The 22,318-nt window shown below is 44.0% G+C and overlaps 1 protein-coding gene across 6 annotated transcripts in view; it reads right to left on the bottom strand.

The window, feature by feature from the left end:
* Nucleotides 1-22,318, bottom strand: part of bcl9 (BCL9 transcription coactivator) — a 115,303-nt gene that overhangs the window by 23,186 nt on the left and 69,799 nt on the right. For 4 of the 6 annotated variants that reach the window (XM_041868076.2, XM_041868080.2, XM_041868081.2 and 1 more), the window contains exon 2: nt 6,270-6,474. The gene's annotated coding sequence lies outside the window, so the exon portion shown is untranslated. Of the gene's footprint in view, nt 1-6,269; nt 6,475-8,596; nt 8,815-9,391; nt 9,794-22,318 lie in introns of those variants that run through there. The other 2 variants (XM_041868077.2, XM_041868078.2) reach the window with 2 other exon arrangements.

The following is a 22,318-nucleotide window of genomic DNA, read 5'->3' as shown; positions in this document are numbered from 1 at the left end:
TTAACCCTAATTGCTCCTGTAAGTCGCTCTGGATAAGAGCGTCTGCTAAATAATGTAAATGTAAATGTAAAAACATAAGTCTCAAAGACTCACACAGCTCACTAAACAGATTAAACTACTAGCAAACTAAAGCCCACATCCCACTAAACCTATTACCAACTAAAACCCTAACCTACAAATACCCCTCAACAGACAAGCAGACCCACAACAAACATTTTACCAACAAATCCAGTGGTAAACCTAACCCTGTGCAACACCCTCTGACATAGGGCTGTGACGATACAAGTATCGCAGTATTTTTTCCATGGCATAAATTAAAACACGTAGCAGACCAAACTCTTTGGTCCTTTAAAAACCTGCTGTATATAAAATATTGTGTCCTATAGCTTGGGAAATAAATAAAATGTGACTCTGGATGACAACATGTTTGTTTCCAACATTAGGGCTGTTTTCCTAAAGAAGTTAAAACCACGTTGTGTTTTGTTTCCTTGCCACGATACTAACGAGTAGTCCTGGCCCTACTCTGTATTACGCGCCAAATAGTTTTGAACTAGCCTGGTCCCGGATCTGTTTGTGCGGTTGCCTACTCCATTGTCATTCAGGGTTGCAAACTGGTCAGGGCCAAAAAAGGTGACCAAAAAGCTTTGCACAGAAACACATCTGTGTAAAAGGCAAGAGAATGTACCTATTTTAAGAGTGGGGTTGTCACAACACCAACATTTTACTAACGATGTGATACCAGGCCAAGTATCACGATAACGAGTACCCCCCCACCCTTAGGAGAACTGTTCCCGTTTTCTATAAGTTTTGCACAAAAACTTGTCCCTGATATTCACATTAGGTCTATATGAAACCATCTTTAGCCTACTCTTCAGCCAACTTCACACACATAGCCTACACACTCTCCCTCCCTCACACACACACACACACACCTCACTTACTCCCTCCCTCACACATCCTATTTCTCGCTCTCTCTCTCACACACACTGCTCCCAAAAGTTAAGCAAGAATTTTAGGAACACCAGAAAAAGAGATTGATTATTTATTCAGATTGAACTTAGAATGACATTGATTAGGCATATGGATCCTACTTTTGAAGCATCTTTCAGTAGGCCATCTCTCCCTTTTCAGTTTTTCCTGTGCCATCTGAATTTGTGCATAGCCAAGGTACCATGTTGTTAGCTAGCTAGCCAGATAGCTAGCTAGCCAGATAAAATGACTAAACAAGGTTGTTTGTTATCAAACTAAAAACGTGCGGCCGTGAGTAGTTTAAAGCGGCCTGGTTTATAAAGTTATATAAATGGCCTGCTTGTTCTTACAGGCGAAATGAAAAGATACAGCTCCACTTTCCTTCGCCACTAGCGCTAATAATTAAACAAATGTAACAGAAACCCCATCACTGTCTGCACACCCCAGCTCGCCATCACGGCTAAATACCATTTTTAAAACAGATGGAGATACGCAGAAGGAACGGACGGAGAGAAGCGGCTGAGTTGGCTAATGGCTGATTAGTGGGATGTGGCTGGCCTGTCACAGCTGTCACACCTGATATTGGATGAAGCGTCTGATATCAGGCTCTGAACTCTGATATTCTATTTGTAGGAAGCGTAGGGATGCCTTCTGTGCTCAGTCATTCATTTCAATATGAGAAACATACACCATTATTTAGGTGATCACACAGGGAGAAGATCTGTTTGTGTCTTTCTTTTATAGCTCAGTGGGTGATACAGTGCGTCTGCACACTCTGCGTCTGTGCACTTTGTCAGACTGACGCCTCGATCACACCTACAGCGTCATTGCATTTTGGTCCACCAGAAATACACGAATTTCCAATAGAACGCTGCGTTTGCCTTGCAGCATTGCGTTGCAGAGGCAGTTGCAATACGTTCTGTGTGGTGCATACATTGGATTTATTGAACGTATGCGTCAAACTATGTGTAGATGGCTTGTTTGCGTAGACGGCTTGACGGAAATGGTAGCAGAAGCTGAATGTTGAACTTTTGTTGCACACATATCCAGATGATGATGATGTCTCGTACCATTTGGGGTAAAGACGCTGTCTGTGTGATCGAGTAGTTATAGATGGGTTAGCTGACAACATCACGTGTCTTGTTTTGACTGATTTCATGTCAATGCTAATATGGCAAAAATTCGCTAGCTAGTTAACCAACAACTGTAACAACATATTTGCGAGACAAGTGCTCATTGTGCAAATGTATTCATTTTCAATAAACATTGGAGACGAAAAATTGTTTACATGTTGTCAACAATCTGTGCCAACCCAGTCTGTTTTGCCCCATAGTTGCGCACACATCGGTTTTGTCGTCGGTTTTGTTACTAAACAACCAACCCATCTATAGCAAATAACACCTGATTGGTACTTAATTCAACTGGTCAATGGTTCTGCATGAATCTCATTTACATGCACTCATATCACACTGTCCACTCAATAGGCCTATGTAGCCATGAATTCACACTGCCATAGGGAAAATTTAAGAAACTATTTGAACAGGTAAATTCTAGGCTAAGTGGTTAAACATGAGTACGACATTGACCACTTGGGGCAGTGGAACAGAGTTTGTGACTCACCAATCTCCACAACCCAGTCTCTTTCTCAAAGGTTTAACAATTATTTAACGAAGTCATTGTATCCTTCCCTTCAACTGCAACGATTGGATAAGCCTTGACAGGTAAAAACAAGCTCATTGAACAGAAATGTCAGTTGTCATTGCTGAAATTTCAGTTATGTCATTTCAGTATTCATAGTGCAGGAAGTTCAGCTCTGTCATTTCAGTGAAGGAAATGCAACAGGTAAAAGAGAATCTCTAGACCGCATAGAGAAGCCAAGCTTAGTCTAAACAGTCCTGTTCATTCCTCACAAGGCTGTTCTATGGCCCCTGGCTTTCTCCACTGCCAGTCTGTTTCACTCTGCCACCACTGTTGGCATGGGTTCGTGGGCACAGACACACGCAGCCAAATGGTTGGCGCATGGGCGACACGGTGTCAGGCCATCAGCTGGTGACGAGTGATGCGTATTAGCATGGACACACGAGACACACACACACAACAGGAGAACTCACAGTGGTGAATAGACGTTGTGTTTACAATACTGCTGAACAATGCTTATGTTCCGATCATAACATCCTAGCACCAGGACCATTTAATCTATGGGTGGTGAAAGCCTGTGCCCCCATATCAAACTGTGTTTAGCTAGAACAAGCATGCCGCAGGAACAGGAGCCAGTGAGACCACAGTTCAAAAAGCATCCCATTTAATGTCCTGGCAGGCCTCAGCTCTCCTTTGCACGCTGGCACTGTGACAACCTGGCCTTGGCATCGGGGAGAAACCATTGGCAATAGGGTGCCACTCCAGAACCCAGCGTGCTTGGCAAAGCCTCACCAGTGCATTCATATAGCATAAGGTTACAATGTCTTGCCAATGCTTAACCAGCCATATTATGGTTACAGAGTGAAAGGGAAAAATGTGCCTTGTTAGCAGAAGGGATTATTTGGGAGAGAAAGGGGGGAATGGAAGAGAGAACTCCCAGAGTTCTCCTGTTTCAGTGGAGGATGCCAAACACACCCCTCCCCCACTCGCCAGTAAAGCGTTCCAAATCAGCGCACCCCACATTTTTCAACTCAGGGACGGATAAGGTATCAGGAGAAGACCTGGCAACCCTCATACTCACATCATGAGCCCATGGGCTGAAATGAAAAGATTCCACCTCCACTCAAATCAATACTGGAAGGAACTGAGCTATACTCAGCAGCCACTAACCAATCAGAGAGAATGTTTCCATTTTCAGGGGGTGCCACTAGTCAATCACCGAAAGCCATTCCCTCACTTGGGGTACCGCAAGCCAATCACAGAAAGTAGGAGTGTAATGGCTCACCAAACCCATTGGTTCGGGAAGCATTTCGGTTTTGAGGTTTCGGTACAGCGGGAAAATAAAATGCCAACAGTTAATGTAGTTCATTTGTTTATTTAAGTGTTGGTATTCCGGATTGTGAAAACACACGATTACTCCTTAAAAAACAACACTAAAATAAAGTGCAATATGCGTGTGAAATCAATATGTAAACATGGCTCAGACATTGTATAGGGCTATGCTATAATGTTTTTCTTACAAAGAGAAAAAGATGCGCACTTGTGTGACTCTAGTAAAGGGGGCGTGTCTGTAGCGTGGTACTTCTCATCTCCCATTTCGGGGTAATGTGATGGGCTGTCACTGTTAAGTAGCTCAGTAGCCCTGGAGGTCCATCCATCTGTAGTAAGCACAACACATGGTGCATTGGCCAATTCATTGACAACTTTGGTTTTGGCTTGCTTATATAGAGCAGGTACAACCCATTTGCTGAAATGGGTGCGAGAGGGAAGTTCGTAACGTGGCACGAGCACTTTCACGAGGTGCTGAAACCCCCTATTCTCAACCACTGAGAATGGGCACGGCTATAAACACCTATCGCTCTTGTAATTTCTTTGGCCCGGTCAGAATCAGCTGCGAAGGGCAGCGTGAATACAGAGGGGAGACGAAGTTGTGTTGTTGTTTCCTTGCGTTTCCATCTGGCTCCGGTGGTAGGAATACTTGGGTGATTTCGGCGTAAATGTTTCAAGTGTCAACATGTTTGAGGTGTTGGCAGCTACATAAGCTTTTCTCATTGAGCAGTGGCGACATACTGTTAACGTTTTATCCACAACTCTCTGTCCATCTCCGTTATAATCTACTGGGAAGCCAAAATGTTCCCAAACTAGAGATTTAAACAATGATGGAGGATCTTCCTGGTTGTGATAGTTCATTTAGAGTTATGTGACAGTACCAGCAAACCCTGAGCCACTGCGAAACCCTAGAATTTCAGATTACACAGAGAGAGAGAGAGAGCGAGAGCGACCATGACAGAGAGAGATATGCGATAAGAATTCACATTATGCAGTGGAGGGAGAAGTAAAAAGAGAACGTTCCATTTCTCCAATGGGGCTTTGAGGAACGGTAACTAACCATGCCAGATTAAAAAGAGGCCCATTTATTAGAGCCATAGCCTGTGGCAGCTGTGGCAGTGACAGATGGCCCGGTGCACTATGGGAGAGTAGCCGGGTCACAGCCAGGTCAGTTGGGCACTGGTGGAAAGGGCAGCAACACCCACACACCGCACATGAGTGGAGAGGGAGAGACTGCACTTCACCAGGGTCATGTTCATTAGGCATTAAACAGTAGAAAACTGACTGATATTGGGTGGGACCAAAGGGGTTTGTCCAATTGCTAAATGTTTAAAAATATTTCCAGTTGCGTGCCCTATGAACATGACCCAACATGGCCTACTCTGTTATGAAAACATATGGACTGCTCACATCAGACTCTCCCAACAGTCTAACATCATCAACAATATGTACAGAATGTCACCAATCACAATCAACCCGAATAGAACACCCTTTTCCACACACCCGAGTCAAGCCAAAGTTGTTGGAACTGTGCTAGGAAGGACAATGTGAACAGAAACATTTTAGCCAGTACGGTTTTGGTCAGCATGATAATGTCGCACTAATGTACATCACCAACAATACTGAAATCCAAAATGAAGCATTAGCCTATATGTAGAGCCAGGAGTATGTCCTGACCATTTGACTGGATGAAGAAAAATCTATGGGTCCAATTAAAGGACATAACTACCCAGCCATGGAAACAGTGCACGCCTCACACCACACAGTCTCCAATACATACGCACACACACCATTTCCTGTCTGTCAGCCTCTGTGTTCCTACATCTGAGGCCATTAGTGGGTGTGTGGGTCACGGTCTGTGATTATAGGATGGTGTGCTGGGCTGTTTCTATGCCATGTGTATGTTCTTCACACACCCAGGGCCTGAACCCATGCATACGAGAGCATGCCCCCCCCACCCACACAAGTCTGACATTTGTGGAGTGAACTATCACTTCAAGATTGACCTGTCACTGCTCTTTGAGTTCTTTCAGTTTAGACTCTTAGATCCCACACAACTTAAGCAGTCAGATGTCATGGGAAGAGTCGATATCTGTGAATATGTTGTCATAGACAAAAATAATAAACCGTTTGATTAATCGTACTGTAGTCCATGAACGGTGTTGTGCCTAACCTTCCTAATGCTTGAATATAATTGACACATACACCAACAAGCACAAAAACATTGACACATTATATCACATACCTGTAAAGTCCAAACAAAGTAACATGGCGGCTACATACTCACACACGTGTGAGAGTTTGTGTGCGTGTGATTGTGTGTTGTTCCTTACCTTAAATGACCCCAGGTCTCAGAGACCCCGGCTACTCCTCATGAGGCGAGCATATCCCAGGGTTCCCTTTGTCGTGCCCTTTGACCTTGGTCCGGCAGACAAAGCAAGCTGACTGGCTTCGCGTCGGCCCAGAGTCACAACTGTCACAGAGCCTCAAATCCCAGGACTCCCTCTCAGCAGAAGATCACAGTGCCCATTCACAAACCTGGAGAGAGAGACAGACAACCATCAGGGGTGTATTCAGGGACTTTAAAACACCCAGAACATTGCAGATTGAAATATAATAAATCCAGTTGACACAATCCCCTATTCTATCTGAGAGACAATCATTTCTGTTCTATGCAATACATTTTCTCTCCGAACGTTCCGTAACATTACATCCTCCTAAACAGGCCTCAGATCTCCAAAGAAGACCTAAATACGCTTACGTTTTGGGTGAGGAAAATGATTATTAACAGACCACAGATGTTTACATCTCATTCACATTAACCCGCTTTAAAAAGGCACAATCGATACATTCAATGTCTGGTTGAAAAGCAGTGTCTGACTTTTTGGAGGATTGAGGGCAAAGACTTCGAGAGGAATAATTAAAATATGAAGAGGAACAGTGCAGATTTTTGTTTGTTTGATTTTAGATAGATTGTGTTTCTTCTTTCTCTGGCTGCAACAGGGGACATGCAATTTAGCAATTATACATTTAACAACTAAGATGCACGAGGGAAAAGATGCATAGAAAAAAGTGTCACTTGAGATGTGTACATGATACAGCTCACATATACCAAACCAATGCGTGAAACCATCAAATATACCAACACAATGGAACCACATGGCAGATTCTACCCACAGTGCAAAGGGAACAGATAGCGGACAACCTACATGTTAACTACATATCCACAGCATTTGTGACGCACATCAGTATTGACATTAGGTTAAATTCCCAAGTTTAAGTCCCTCCACAACAGCAACACTATAGGACAGCTAGGATGAAATAACATTTGATCCAAAAGGACATCTAGGAAATAACGTTACCCTAGCCTGGTATTCATCACCTTTTAGGCCTTAATTCTCAGTTTAAAGCTAGGATCCACAGTTGAAACAACAGCAAAGCAGTCACCCAACCTCTGTTTTGGTGAAAAGCTGAGGGATGGGCCTGGAGAAATGTAACCATTCAAATTTATAGACAGAGCTATGAATGAAAGCCTGACCATAATATCACAATTATAGTTTTAACCATGTTTTGAGGCTATACATTTACATTTTAGTCATTTAGCAGACGCTCTTATCCAGAGCGACTTACAGTTAGTGAGTGCATACATTATTTTTACATACTGGCCCCACGTGGGAATCAAACCCACAACCAACTGAGCTACATGGTCCTCTGTAGCTCAGCTGGTAGAGCACGGCGCTTGTAACGCCAAGGTAGTGGGTTCGATCCCCGGGACCACCCATACACAAAAATGTATGCACGCATGATTGTAAGTCGCTTTGGATAAAAGCGTCTGCTAAATGGCATATTATTATTATTATATTACATCCCTGCCGGCCATTCCCTCCCCTACCCTGGACGACGCTGGGCCAATTGTGCGCCGCCCCATGGGTCTCCCGGTCACTGCCGGCTATGACAGAGCCTGGATTCGAACCAAGATCTCTAGTGGCACAGCTAGCACTGCGATGCAGTGCCTTAGACCACTGCGCCACTCGGGAGACTAGCTAACTATAGTCTTTGTTTACATTTACGTTATTGTTTACAAATATTGGAGTAAAAAAATATATATATTTGGGGTTCTGATGGGGTAAGACAGTTGAACTAAGCTCATGAGGCATTTATAAGTTATATTCCTCAAGAATCACTGGGTATATATCATTAATTTATAAGTCCAAAAATGAATGTAGCAACTAAGGATTTAACCTTCTGTACTGCAGCACATTTATTTTCATGCTTGCAAAATAAGCGTTATAAGGCTTCATTATCTATTTGGACAACAACATTTGCCATGGCATCATTCACATATTCTATATGAATAGTCTACAGCAAATATTGATTCTGCCCAAACAGTCGAGCTGAGTGAATAGGCCAACATTCTGGTTATCTAACTAACCTACCATTCAAGCAGGAACAACAACCAGGTGGACACAGGACATGACACAGTATTATCTGTGGGCAGAACAAGTAGACAGACAGTCCTTGCTCAAAAAACAAATGGGCTAACTACACAGCATAAATACCATGTATAAAGCTACAACGGGGTAGTGATGCAAGTTTCCAACGAATTGATACAACACCTATTATGAATATTCTAAACGTCTAATTTAACATGTGCCAGTACCTCCAATCCAGTGTTTACATATGCAAAGAGGTATGGGCTACAATAATTTCAGAATGTTGCAGACGTCCCATTCCATATTCTGTCGAATACCATGAATGGAAAAATAACTGTCCTCTCTCGTAGCGTTTTTGTTGGCCAGAAAGTTACAGTGCATCTCCTTCCACGCTCTTAACAAGCGGCTCAAAACCATGGGCCACTGCAACATTGTAACACTTCTGTAGCACGAAATGTAACGATAGCTTTAGCTTATTAGACCATGGCAGCTCGAGCCTTCCACTAGAAAACGGCGGAGTGGATCACAGATTGGGACAAAAAGCTTCAGGCCAAATCGGCGAATCACGATCAACATTGCAGAATACATTTGTTGCTTACTGCTTTGCAATGATTTCGCCACGTGTAGACCTGGATACGTGCACTGATTTAAGTTAAGTTTTCTATATGAAACCGAAAGTCAGAATTGGATAGTATTAGCGGGGAAAGGATAAACAAGTAATTGGTAAAGTAAGTAACACCCACATATCTATTCGTTACGAAAATAGAAAACAGCATGTGTGTTGCAATGGACACATTCCCATCTACACAAAGTCATGGGGTGAAATTAGCACCAGGGACAACTTTGAAGCGATATATTTAATTAGCTAATTTAAGTCTAACGTTTAAAGGTGTAACTTCAGAGAATAAGGGTCTGACTTCCCAACGGAGTAAGGCCAAGTATGTATACAGCTGAACAACGGGCATGGGATAAAAATGCTATCTAGATTGGTTAGATAGATGCAAAGGGAAACCCTCTCTTACCCATTGTGTCTGACACAATATCCTTCATTATTGAACACGATATCACATATGTATACAGAGCTCCACGAGTCCCATCCCTCTTCGGTGAGGACAAATTATTCCATACACAAATAGGCTTTCACCAATAATTATCCTCGAGGAAAGTAAGCCATTTTCAAAAGAATTTAGGCCTACGCTAAATACGAGGTTAAAATGTTATTTTCCACGATAAACTAGAACAGTAGAATACTTCCAGATTTTGCATAAATAAATCTAAACTCCTGGCTATTATGCTCCAAGCGATAACAAGGGCTTCTCCAAGACGTCCCAAACTTGTGCAGATTTTTTTTCTCTGAAAGGAGTTGTTCCTGTTTCGCCAAAGCTTGGGGGAGGGGTGCTTGTCAAGCAAGCTGAAAACCCCAGCCAGTTTAGAACACAGACAAAACTCAGAGAAGTGAGAGCGAAGTCGATCTGATATATAGCCTACTAGGAACGACAGGGTAAAGATAATAATCGAAGAACCAATTACAAGACAAGGATAGCCATAAAATATCCTATGCATTTTGCAATTGGGACATTTTAATTTTGGCCTATTAGGATGGACAGTAAATAGCAGTGGTGTAAAAATACTTTAAAGTGTTTTTACACCACTTAAATAGTTTTTTTTGGGTATCTGTACTTTACTATTTATATTTGTGACAACTTTTACTTCACTTAATTCCTAAAGATGTACTTTTTACTCCATAAATTTTTCCTGACACCCAAAAGTACTCATTACAGTTTGAATGATTAGCAAGGACAGAACAATTGTCCAATAGAGCCCCACAGTGGAGACGTCGTAATACCCATAAAACCTAGCGGTCAAACAGGGAAATGGTTCCAATCGTTTTTCCGACATAATTTTTTCCCATAGGGGATTTTAGAAACACTTAAAATAAGGGCTGTGTTTCGTTTAGGCTTACCCTGGCATAACGTTTTGATAACCATGTAAATCTCTCTCGGAAAATGTGACTTTTATCAAGATGCTCGGCTCTATTTACTCTCAGATTAGAAAATGCTAATTAGCATCAAAGTAGACATCATGCAAAACTACAAATCCCTGCAAGCTTCTGCACATCACATCTAGCTGACACCTTTGCTAACAGGTATTGTGTCAATTTAAAACTTGCACAAGACAGTTCACAGATATCCCCATTTAAATAAATGTAGCCAATTTATTAATTACTACAGTTAGTTAACATTAGATAGTTAATCCAGAGATCCTTACCTTTGCCTCGATTCGGCAGTCTCATTCAGATCATCATGGCATTTGTTGTTCTTTATGATAGCCACAATAGTAGCTAATTAGCATTTCATTTTTGGGGAGTAAATACAGGTTAATATATTTATAAAAGTCACCTTGTCCAAGAGAGATTTACACGGTTATCAAAATGTCACACCAGGGTAAGCCTACATGAAGCACAGACCTTATTTTGTCTCCTGAGTGGCGCAGTGGTCTAAGGCACTGCATCGCAGTGCTAACTGTGCCACTAGCAGCCGGCCGCGACCGGGAGACTCATGGGCGGCGCACAATTGGCCCAGCGTCGTCCAGGGTAGGGGAGGGAATGGCCGGCAGGGATGTAGCTCAGTTGATAGAGCATGGTGTTTGCAACGCCAGGGTTGTGGGTTCGATTCCCACGGGGGGCCAGTATAAAAAAATATGTATTCACTAACTGTAAGTCGCTCTGGATAAGAGTGTCTGCTAAATGACTAAAATGTAAATGTAATGTATTTTAAGTGTTTGTAAAATCCCCTATGGGAAAAATGAATGGTGGAAAAACGATTGGAACCATTTCCCTGTTTGACCGCTAGGTTTTATAGGTATTATGACTCATACTGTGGTACTCTATACACGCACTTATCAAGAGAACATCCCTGGTCTGCCTCTGATCTGGCGGACTCTCTAAACACACATGCTTAATTTGTAAATGATGTCTGAGCGTTGGAGTGTGTGACACTCTGGCTCCATGGACTTTGATTATTGAGCCAGGGTTGTTCATTTTCATTGTTTGGGTGTATTTCTATGTTGGGTATTCTAGTTGTTCATTTCTATGTTTGGTGATTAGTCATATGACTCCCAATCGGAGGTAACGAGTGTCAGCTGTCGGCTCGTTATCTCTGATTGGGAGCCATATTTAAACTGTGTGGTTTCTCCTTGGTTTTGTGGGTTTTTGTTCCTGTACAGTATTTGTAACTGTGGACTTCACTAGTCGTCTTGGTTTATTGTTTTTGTCGTTCGTGTACTTTTCTCTAATAAAGTCATGTTCGTTCAACGCGCTGCGTTTTGGTCTCCTTCGCTCATTGACGACCGTGACAGAAAAACCCACCATAAAAGGACCAAGCGGCGTGTCAAGCGGCAACAGGATCCACCTACACAGGATTTATATCCACCCATAAAGGATTCATGGACATGGGAGGAGATTCTGGATGGTAAGGGGCCTTGGGCACAACCGGGAGAATATCGCCGTCCTCGTGAAGAGCTGGAGGCAGCTAAAGCCGAGAGGCGGCGATATGAGGAGGCAGCACGGAGGCAAGACTGGAAGCCTGTGGGTACTACCCAAGAATTTCTTGGGGGGCTAAGAGGGAGTGTGGCGAAGTCAGGTAGGAGACCTGCGCCTACTCCCTGGACTGACCGTGGAGAGCGAGAGTACGGGCAGACACCGTGTTACGCAGTTGAGCGCATGGTGTCTCCTGTACGCAGGCATAGCCCGGTTCGGTACAGTCCAGCTCCACGTATCGGCCGGGCTAGATTGAGTGTTGAGCCGGATGTCATGAAGCCGGTCCCACCCAGCTGGTCACCAGTGCGTCTCCTCGGGCCGGCGTACATGGCACCAGCCTTGCGCATGGTGTTCCCGGTTCGCCCACATAGGCCGGTGCGGGTTATTACACCTCCCCGTACTGGTCGGGCGACGGGGAGCATCAACCCAGGGAAGGTTGGGCAGGCTCAGTGCTCAAGGGAGCCAGTACGCCTGCACGGTCCGGTATTTCCGGTACCACCTCCTCGCTCCAGCCCAGTACCACCAGTACCTACACCACGCACCAGGTTTCCAGTGCGTCTTCAGAGCCCTGTGTCTCCTCCACGCACTGGCTCTATGGTGCGTGTCTCCAGCCCTTTACCACCAGTGCATACACCACGCACCAAGCCTCCTGTGTGTCCCCAGAGTCCTGTGCGTCCTGTTGTTGCTCTCCGCACTAGCCCTGAGATGCGTGTCCTCAGCCCGGTACCTCCAGTTCCGGCACCACGCATCAGGCCTACGGTGCGTCCCCAGGGTCCAGCATGCCCTGTTGCTTCTCTCCGCACTAGCCCTGAGATGCGTGTCCTCAGCCCGGTACCTCCAGTTCCGGCACCACGCATCAGGCCTACGGTGCGTCCCCAGGGTCCAGCATGCCCTGTTGCTTCTCCCCGCACTAGCCCTGAGATGCGTGTCCTCAGCCCGGTACCTCCTGTTCCGGCACCACGCACCAGGCCTACGATGCGCCTCAGACGGCCAGAGTCTGCCGTCTGCCCAACGGGGCCTGAACTGTCCGTCTGCCCAACGCCTCTGAACTTGCGCTGAACTGTCCGTCTGCCAAGCGCCGCAGGAACTGCCCGTCTGTACTGAGCCTGCAAAGCCGCCCCGTCTGCCATGAGCCTTCAGAGCCGTCCGCCAGACCGGGAGCCGCTAGAGCTCTCCGCCAGACAGGAGCAGCCAGAGCCTTCCGCCAGACAGGATCAGCCAGAGCCTTCCGCCAGACAGGATCAGCCAGAGCCTTCCGCCAGACAGGATCAGCCAGAGCCTTCCGCCAGACAGGATCAGCCAGAGCCTTCCGCCAGACAGGATCAGCCAGAGCCTTCCGCCAGACAGGATCAGCCAGAGCCTTCCGCCAGACAGGATCAGCCAGAGCCTTCCGCCAGACAGGATCAGCCAGAGCCTTCCGCCAGACAGGATCAGCCAGAGCCTTCCGCCAGACAGGATCAGCCAGAGCTTTCCGCCAGACAGGATCAGCCAGAGCCTTCTGCCAGACAGGATCAGCCAGAGCCTTCCGCCAGCCAGGATCCGCCAGAGCCGTCCAGCCAGGATCCGCCAGAGCCGTCCAGCCAGGATCCGCCAGAGCCAGCCAGCCAGGATCCGCCATTCAGTCCGGTGCTGCCCCTCAGGCCGGTGCTGCCCCTTAGTCAGGTACTGTCCCTTAGTCCGGTGCTGCCCCTTAGTCCGGTGCTGCCCCTTAGTCCGGTGCCGCCCCTTAATCCAGTGGGGTTTAGTTGGGGGGTGGTCATGTGGAGGGGGCTACGGAAGCGGATAGTGACTAAGGTGGGGTGGGGACCACGACCTGGGCCAGAGCCGCCACCATGGACAGACGCCCACCCAGACCCTCCCCTAGACTGTATGCTGGTGCGCCCGGAGTTCGCACCTTTAGGGGGGGGTACTGTGACACTCTGGCTCCATGGACTTTGATTATTGAGCCAGGGTTGTTCATTTTCATTGTTTGGGTGTATTTCTATGTTGGGTATTCTAGTTGTTCATTTCTATGTTTGGTGATTAGTCATATGACTCCCAATCGGAGGTAACGAGTGTCAGCTGTCGGCTCGTTATCTCTGATTGGGAGCCATATTTAAACTGTGTGGTTTCTCCTTGGTTTTGTGGGTTTTTGTTCCTGTACAGTATTTGTAACTGTGGACTTCACTAGTCGTCTTGGTTTATTGTTTTTGTCGTTCGTGTACTTTTCTCTAATAAAGTCATGTTCGTTCAACGCGCTGCGTTTTGGTCTCCTTCGCTCATTGACGACCGCGACAGAGTGTGCCCCTGGCTATCCAAAAAAATACAAGAAGAATGGTGCCGGCTGGTTTGCTTAATATATGGAATTTGAAATTATTTGTAATTTTACTTTTGATACTTAAGTATATTTTAGCAATTACATTTACTTTTAATACTTAAGTATATTTAAAACCAACTTTCACTCAACTAGTAATTTACTGGGTGACTTTCAATTTTACTTGAGTCATTTTCTATTAAGGTATCTTTACTTTTACTCAAGTATGACAATTGGGAACTTTTTCCACCACTGGTAAATAGGCCTATCTTTCCATATTTTCCCAAGCTATTGGAGTAGGAGAAACACAATGTTTTCATTAGTCTATAGTTCAGTAGGGCAGGCAATTGCCTCCATCCATTTAATTGTACCTATGTTTAAGTGCAAAGTAGCCTAATACACAGGTGGAGGTGTAGTCATATGCATAAGCTATAAACTTCATAAGCTATCATAATTGTCCAAATAGGTGACATGTCGATGCCATCAGGGTGACAAGGGCATAGTTTATTTGCTAATTTCAATAAAATTTGCATTTAAAACTAGAAGAGCAGTAGCCTACAAATCCTCCCCTACTTATGATTTCTGTATTGCTCCTCCTAACTGGAGGGTTGCTGGCATCAATATCTCAGGTTCCACCTACTGCTGATGTTCCCTTGAGCAAGTAACTTAACCCCCAAACTGCTCATTGGGCGATGCACTGCGGCTGCCCTCTGCTCCAGCCTCTCCAATAGAATGTGTGTATGTGTGTGTATATCAGGGTTGGATAAAAGCAGAAGACACATTTCCACCTCGCGTGGACTAATAAAGTATATTCTTGTCTTGTTTTCTCTGCTACCCCCACTTTGAAAAATTGTTTAACCCAAATTCTTAATCCGATTCTAGGTCAAGTCTGTGTGCCATACTGAATGTGGACTGTCAGATGAATTGTAGTTGAAAGAGCCGTGCACCGCATGCCTGCATAGGAGACTATAGTAAATGAAAAAGCACACACTTTCCTATAGCCTGACGTCTTTTTAGATGTGCTCAAAGGTTTGAACATCAAAGGTGTAGGTGTGTTGGGCAGTGCCTCCTATCTCTTCAAACTGCACCTGGCTACTCCACCACCCTTGCACTTATCCACTTGTTCTTCTTTGAACAGTTTTGTTTTATATGGGCTTACCTGTCACCTACTTTGCCCCTCCCCCATAGGTTATATATTGGTTTAGGGAAGAGTGCTAAATGACAAGAAGTGAATGTGAAAGTATGTCTGTCATCTGTCTGTCTAACTGTCTGTCTCTGTCGTTATCAAATGTAGTAGACTGTGGACATGAACAATCAACCTGGACAGATTCATATGATGGATCACTTAAACCTCTGGCATCTTAAGTTGCTAGTAGTAGCCAACCTGGACTCATGGGTAGACGTAACATAGTAACAGTAAATCTTGGGCACACCAATTAGTATAATATGTTACGTTTCGTATGGTATGCATTCATTTGTTGATGTCCATCTTCCATTTCGTATCTTATGTTACAAATTACAATTCTTATTTTATGTTACGAATTTCAATTTGTACAATATGTTACGAATTGGAATTCTTACAATATATTATGAATTTGTGAAACGTATGATATGTTACGAATTCCAATTTGAAGTAGCTAATGTTAGCTAGGTGGCAAGGTGGCTAACGTTAGCTAGGCTATAGGCATTAAGATTAGGAATTAGGTTAAAGGGTTAGGGGAAGGGTTAGCTAACATGCTAGGTAGTTGCAAAGTAGCTAAAAAGTACTGAGTAGTTGCAAAGTTTCTAATTAGCTAAAATGCTAAAGTTATCCGTGATAAGATTTGAACGCGCAACCTTTGGGTTGCTAGACGTTCACGTTATACGCCCACCCATCCACCCTGACCAACCCCCCTACTTTTGTTTTTGCCTTTAGTAACCTTCTGTCCTATGTAACCATACCAAACAAAACATACCATACTAATTTGATTGTCCCAGTTTTACAATTACTATGTTACATCTAGTCTATGAGACCAGGCTGTACTAGCAGCCAGTACAGACTTCAGGATAGCAGTTTTCATCTTTGTTCACATTTGGGTTTCCCTGTGTCCCTTAATGAGGACATGCTATTGGCTGTACTCTATAGTGTCCTCTGACCATACTAGTCGGATCCCCTCAGATGTAGGGTACAACACACTCACAAAACCAAAGAAAGAGAATGCCATCTCAGAGATACCAATTGCAATTCTTCACAAGCGCTTGCCTCTCTTAAAACACTCTTCCTTCAAATAGCTGAGCAAGAGTGATAAAATGCAATAAAGATTCTTTATATCAACACAATAGAATAGACACTAGGCAAATGTTTATCTGTTCTATTTACACAAGAAGATATAGTTATTTATATTGGTTAGAAATAGCAGTGAATGATCAGAGAGACCTATTGGCAGATATCTGTTTCTTGATTCGATATGGAGACAAAGACAGTGAATGTTAGAAGGATGAGAGGAAGCACTAGATTTTTGTCTGTTGTTCGTTCTGCTGCATACTAAGCGTGCAGCGGAGGGGGGGCTGGCAGACTCAAGGGATTAAAAGCGTTTGTTTGCCATCTAATCCTTTGCATGAACCCACAGCACCACCACTATGCACCCAACAGACTCCCAGATCCCAGAAAGAGCAGAGAGAGATAGAGGGAGAAACAGAGGGAGAGAAAAAGAGAGAGAGACAGAGGGAGGGAGAGCAAGAAAGAGAGAGAGAGTGAGAGAGAGATAAAACAACAACAATATAAGTGAATACTCTGTTCTGGGGGGAAACAATTCCCTTAGAAGTTCCATGGCAATTGCTTTTACCGTTTTACTCAGTCGATTCTTGTGCTGGGTCTCTTAGATAACAAGGGGGAGAGAAAAAAAAGGCAATCCTTTTTCCTCTTTGGAAGTGATATGAAAGATTGTCCCCTGCTGATAAAATGTCTGTTCCTCTACCCCCAGAGAGTACATGACAGACATGTTTCAGACATATACCATTTACTAAATGGGCAAAAACAGAGACAGTTGTCAATGTTTGCATACTTTTATATATAATATGGTGCCCGACATCCCCAGTGTTACAGGATCATGTTCAGTAGGGTACACCGTGGCAAATGTTTTGCAACGGAAAACAAAACATTTGTGTTTCTTATTAGAACAAGTCCAGATAGTCCCTCCCTGTTTCAGTCTGTTTTCTTCTGATTAATGCCTAATGAACACGGCCCCATTGTGTCTCCACATAATTAAATGTTTACGCAACACAGTGAGTAAAAACATCAGGATCCACCAGGTCACCAGTTGCACCCTTTACGTTTTTCATGTTTAACACCCCAGCAAGTGGTGACATCTGGTAGCACGGAAAAACAAAAACAAATCCTGGTTCACAATGAGGCATGAGCTTTATTTCTATCCTGCTGTCTTGTGTTCCAGGTCTAAGCTGACTCTAAGTGAATGTATGTCATTACCATGGGTTAATAAAGAGACCAACATACTGGATGTGGCTGCTTAGAACAGTGCAATATAGAGAAACAGAGGGATTTAGTGGTGCTGCTCATCCATAAAGAGGTATGTTTTTATGAGAGCTGCTCAACTATATAGAATGGGATCGAGTCCCAGTCACACCCTTTGTTAGTGTGCACATGTATGTCAGTTCTCCCACGTGTGTATCCATCCAGGACATCACCAGGAAGATACAAGTGGTGTGTTTCTTATGGTAGCCCTACCAGAAAACAACAGTGGTGAGGGATGACTTGACCATCACTATGGCGGCAATAATATGGTTGCATTTGCAGACCAGTGACCCTATGGTCGACACTGTTAACTTATTGTTCTAATATACTATAAGTCAGGTAGGTGACCTTGTGGTGCACAACTGTAGATTTCTCAGTGAGTGAGACACAAACAACCATTCACAACATTAAAAAAAAGGCCTTTCAAATTCATGGAGGCTTATCCAACAGCAGTCTTCCAGATACTAATTTTATTGCTTTTGCAACTCATCACCACTTTCCAGTTACAGTGGGGGGGGAAAGTATTTAGTCAGCCACCAATTGTGCAAGTTCTCCCACTTAAAAAGATGAGAGAGGCCTGTAATTTTCATCATAGGTACACGTCAACTATGACAGACAAAATGAGAAAAATACATCCAGAAAATCACATTGTAGGATTTTTAATGAATTTATTTGCAAATTATGGTGGAAAATAAGTATTTGGTCAATAACAAAAGTTTCTCAATACTTTGTTATATACCCTTTGTTGGCAATGACACAGGTCAAACGTTTTCTGTAAGTCTTCACAAGGTTTTCACACACTGTTGCTGGTATTTTGGCCCATTCCTCCATGCAGATCTCCTCTAGAGCAGTGATGTTTTGGGGCTGTCGCTGGGCAACACGGACTTTCAACTCCCTCCAAAGATTTTCTATGGGGTTGAGATCTGGAGACTGGCTAGGCCACTCCAGGACCTTGAAATGCTTCTTACGAAGCCACTCCTTCATTGCCCGGGCAGTGTGTTTGGGATCATTGTCATGCTGAAAGACCCAGCCACGTTTCATCTTCAATGCCCTTGCTGATGGAAGGAGGTTTTCACTCAAAATCTCACGATACATGGCCCCATTCATTCTTTCCTTTACACGGATCAGTCGTCCTGGTCCCTTTGCAGAAAAACAGCCCCAAAGCATGATGTTTCCACCCCCATGCTTCACAGTAGGTATGGTGTTCTTTGGATGCAACTCAGCATTCTTTGTCCTCCAAACACGACGAGTTGAGTTTTTACCAAAAAGTTATATTTTGGTTTCATCTGACCATATGACATTCTCCCAATCCTCTTCTGGATCATCCAAATGCACTCTAGCAAACTTCAGATGGGCCTGGACATGTACTGGCTTAAGCAGGGGGACACATCTTGCACTGCAGGATTTGAGTCCCTGGTGGCGTAGTGTGTTACTGATGGTAGGCTTTGTTACTTTGGTCCCAGCTCTCTGCAGGTCATTCACTAGGTCCCCCCGTGTGGTTCTGGGATTTTTGCTCACCGTTCTTGTGATCATTTTGACCCCACGGGGTGAGATCTTGCGTGGAGCCCCAGATCGAGGGAGATTATCAGTGGTCTTGTATGTCTTCCATTTCCTAATAATTGCTCCCACAGTTGATTTCTTCAAACCAAGCTGCTTACCTATTGCAGATTCAGTCTTCCCAGCCTGGTGCAGGTCTACAATTTTGTTTCTGGTGTCCTTTGACAGCACTTTGGTCTTGGCCATAGTGGAGTTTGGAGTGTGACTGTTTGAGGTTGTGGACAGGTGTCTTTTAAACTGATAACAAGTTAAAACAGGTGCCATTAATACAGGTAACGAGTGGAGGACAGAGGAGCCTCTTAAAGAAGAAGTTACAGGTCTGTGAGAGCCAGAAATCTTGCTTGTTTGTAGGTGACCAAATACTTATTTTCCACCATAATTTGCAAATAAATTCATAAAAAATCCTACAATGTGATTTTCTGGAATTTTTTCTTCTCAATTTGTCTGTCATAGTTGACGTGTACCTATGATGAAAATTACAGGCCTCTCTAATCTTTTTAAGTGGGAGAACTTGCACAATTGGTGGCTGACTAAATAAATTTTTTCCCCACTGTATCTCTCCTCCCCTTTCCTCCCATCACCTTTCCTCTCCTCCCATTTCCACTCCTCCCATTTTCTCTCCTCCCATTTCCTCTCCTCCCATTTCCTCTCCTCCCATTTCCCCTCCTCCCATTTCCCCTCCTCCCATTTTCTCTCCTCCCATTTCCTCTCCTCCCATTTCCTCTCCTCCCATTTCCTCTCCTCCCCTTTTCTCTCCTCCCCGCTCCTCTTCCTTCTCATCTCCTCTTCATTCCTCTCCTCTACAATGGAGGTAGATATCTAAACAAGCTCCAATTAAATGAATGCACCTCTCGAGTGAAATGACATCAATGAGCTAGTCATCAACAAGGAATTTGATAGCAAACCATTCTATTGAGTGCCCCATAATTTATTCAATAACCTCTAATCAGGGAGCTGAAAACAGCAATGAAAACCGGATGTAATTGTTGTCATACAGAAATTAAATCATACACTCAGTTTAGAGTGGATACGTTGAACAACAACCTGGCAAATTAACTAATTAAATATTGATATCCTATTGAAGTGAATCCTATTAATTTGTGAGTAACGCACTGTTTTTTCCCTCCCCAATAATTTTTTCTCTGAGCTTATTTGTCTGTGAGGTTTCTTGTCCTCTGTAGCTCAGCTGGTAGAGCACGGCGCTTGTAACGCCATGGTAGTGGGTTCGATCCCCGGGACCACCCATACACAAAAATGTATGCACGCATGACTGTAAGTCGCTTTGGATAAAAGCGTCTGCTAAATGGCATATTATTATTTATTATTATTGTCCGTGATTATATCCGGCCCTGCGAAGAAATATGATCCTTTGACTCTGAACAAACCTTATAACAAAACAAAATACTTCTGCCGAGACTGCGCTCTTGCCTTAATTAATTTTCACCACTTTTTTCCAGTGGGCATGTTTTACAATGTCCCTAGCTCTGGGAGCTCTGCTGTCACCACAATACAAAGCCCTTTCTTCTCTCCTCCTGCCGGAACACTGGTGAGTCAAGGTGTGCGTCCCAGATGACACTCTATTCCCTATGTATTGCAGTACTTTTGACCAGGGCCCATAGGCCTGTGGTCAAAAGTAATGCACTATATAAGGATTAGGGTGCCATTTGGGAAACATCCAAGGCCTTTCATAGTCTTCACTGCTGTAGACCATCAATGAAACCAACAGCTTCAGAATATTCTATTACATTTACATTTGAGTCATTTAGCAGACGATCTTATCCAGAGCGACTTACAGGAGCAATTAGGGTTAAGTGCCTTGCTCAAGGGCACATCGACAGACTCACCTGGTCGGCTTGGGGATTCAGTTACTGGCCCAACGCTCTTAACCGTTAGGCTACCTGCCGCCCCTTCTATAGATGTCCTTGATAAATAGTGGCCATGGAAACAAGTCATATGTAAGCAATGAAATGTTGTGACTCACCTTTGAGTACCTCTGGTACGTGTGTGTGGTGTGTGTGTGTGTGCATGTGCACACATATGTGTGTGTGGGTGTGTGGTCAGTGCAAAGAGAGTGTATGAATCCCCTCACCTCAATGACAGAGGAGATGTTGTCAACAGTTGTACAACGGGAGGGTCTAATCCTTAATGCTGATTGGTTAAAACCGCATTCCAGTCGGTGTCTATGCCACAAGTTAGCACCGGCTAAATCTATGACGTTAAAATGCCTATTTACTCTGTTGCATCTGACTGGGCAATCCACTGCCTCATCAGCCCAGCCAGGCAATTTATAAACTTGATCTCCACTATAAAAAGTATCTAGATATTATCTCACATTTCTTTTAGACTAAGATTTAGTTTTCAACAGCAGAGATTTGTATAAACCATGCTGTCTGTCTCCCGACATTTGCAACATTGTTTCAATATTCAAATTCCATCTCCACTGTCCCATAGTAATGAACGTGTTGGGAGTTGGGACGAGACAGACGGGCAGGCAGCATTTCTCAGCCAGTCGAAATCATGAATCAGCTGGCATAATTTTTTTCAGTCTTTCCAGTTTCAGTTGGAAGTGATTGTGTTAGCTGTGTTATTGGCTAACTCCTCTGAACAAGTTTTCTGACGAGAGAGCACATTTTCTGTTCCAGGCGAAATCGCGCATCATTATCTCATTGTTATGGATGTATCCAAATAAATGTCACTAGAAAACAGCTTAAACAAATGCAAATGCAGCTACTTTGCTGTTATTCTGGCTGCAATGTTTGACGTGACTGTAAGTTATCCGTAGTTGGCTAACTAGCAAGCAAGGGATAAGAATGTTGTTAGCCAGTATGGCAATGGAACATTTAGAACAAACAACTGGGTCGTGTCCATAGATACAGAACAAAAAGACTGAACGACTGGGTTGTGTCTCTGGCAACCGAACCAATAGAACGAACTACCAGCCGGCTTGGGTAGCAACCCTAGATTTGTGTGGGGACTATATCTTGTGGAAGGATTAAATAGTATGAATAAATTAATCCAAAAAACTTTTTTAATGAAAATATGTAAATCAT

Source organism: Coregonus clupeaformis, chromosome 22, assembly GCF_020615455.1.
Source record: "Coregonus clupeaformis isolate EN_2021a chromosome 22, ASM2061545v1, whole genome shotgun sequence".
Classification (NCBI taxonomy): Eukaryota; Metazoa; Chordata; class Actinopteri; order Salmoniformes; family Salmonidae; genus Coregonus; species Coregonus clupeaformis.
The sequence above is the reverse complement of the archived record's forward strand: the minus strand, read 5'-3'. Positions and strand labels throughout refer to the sequence as shown.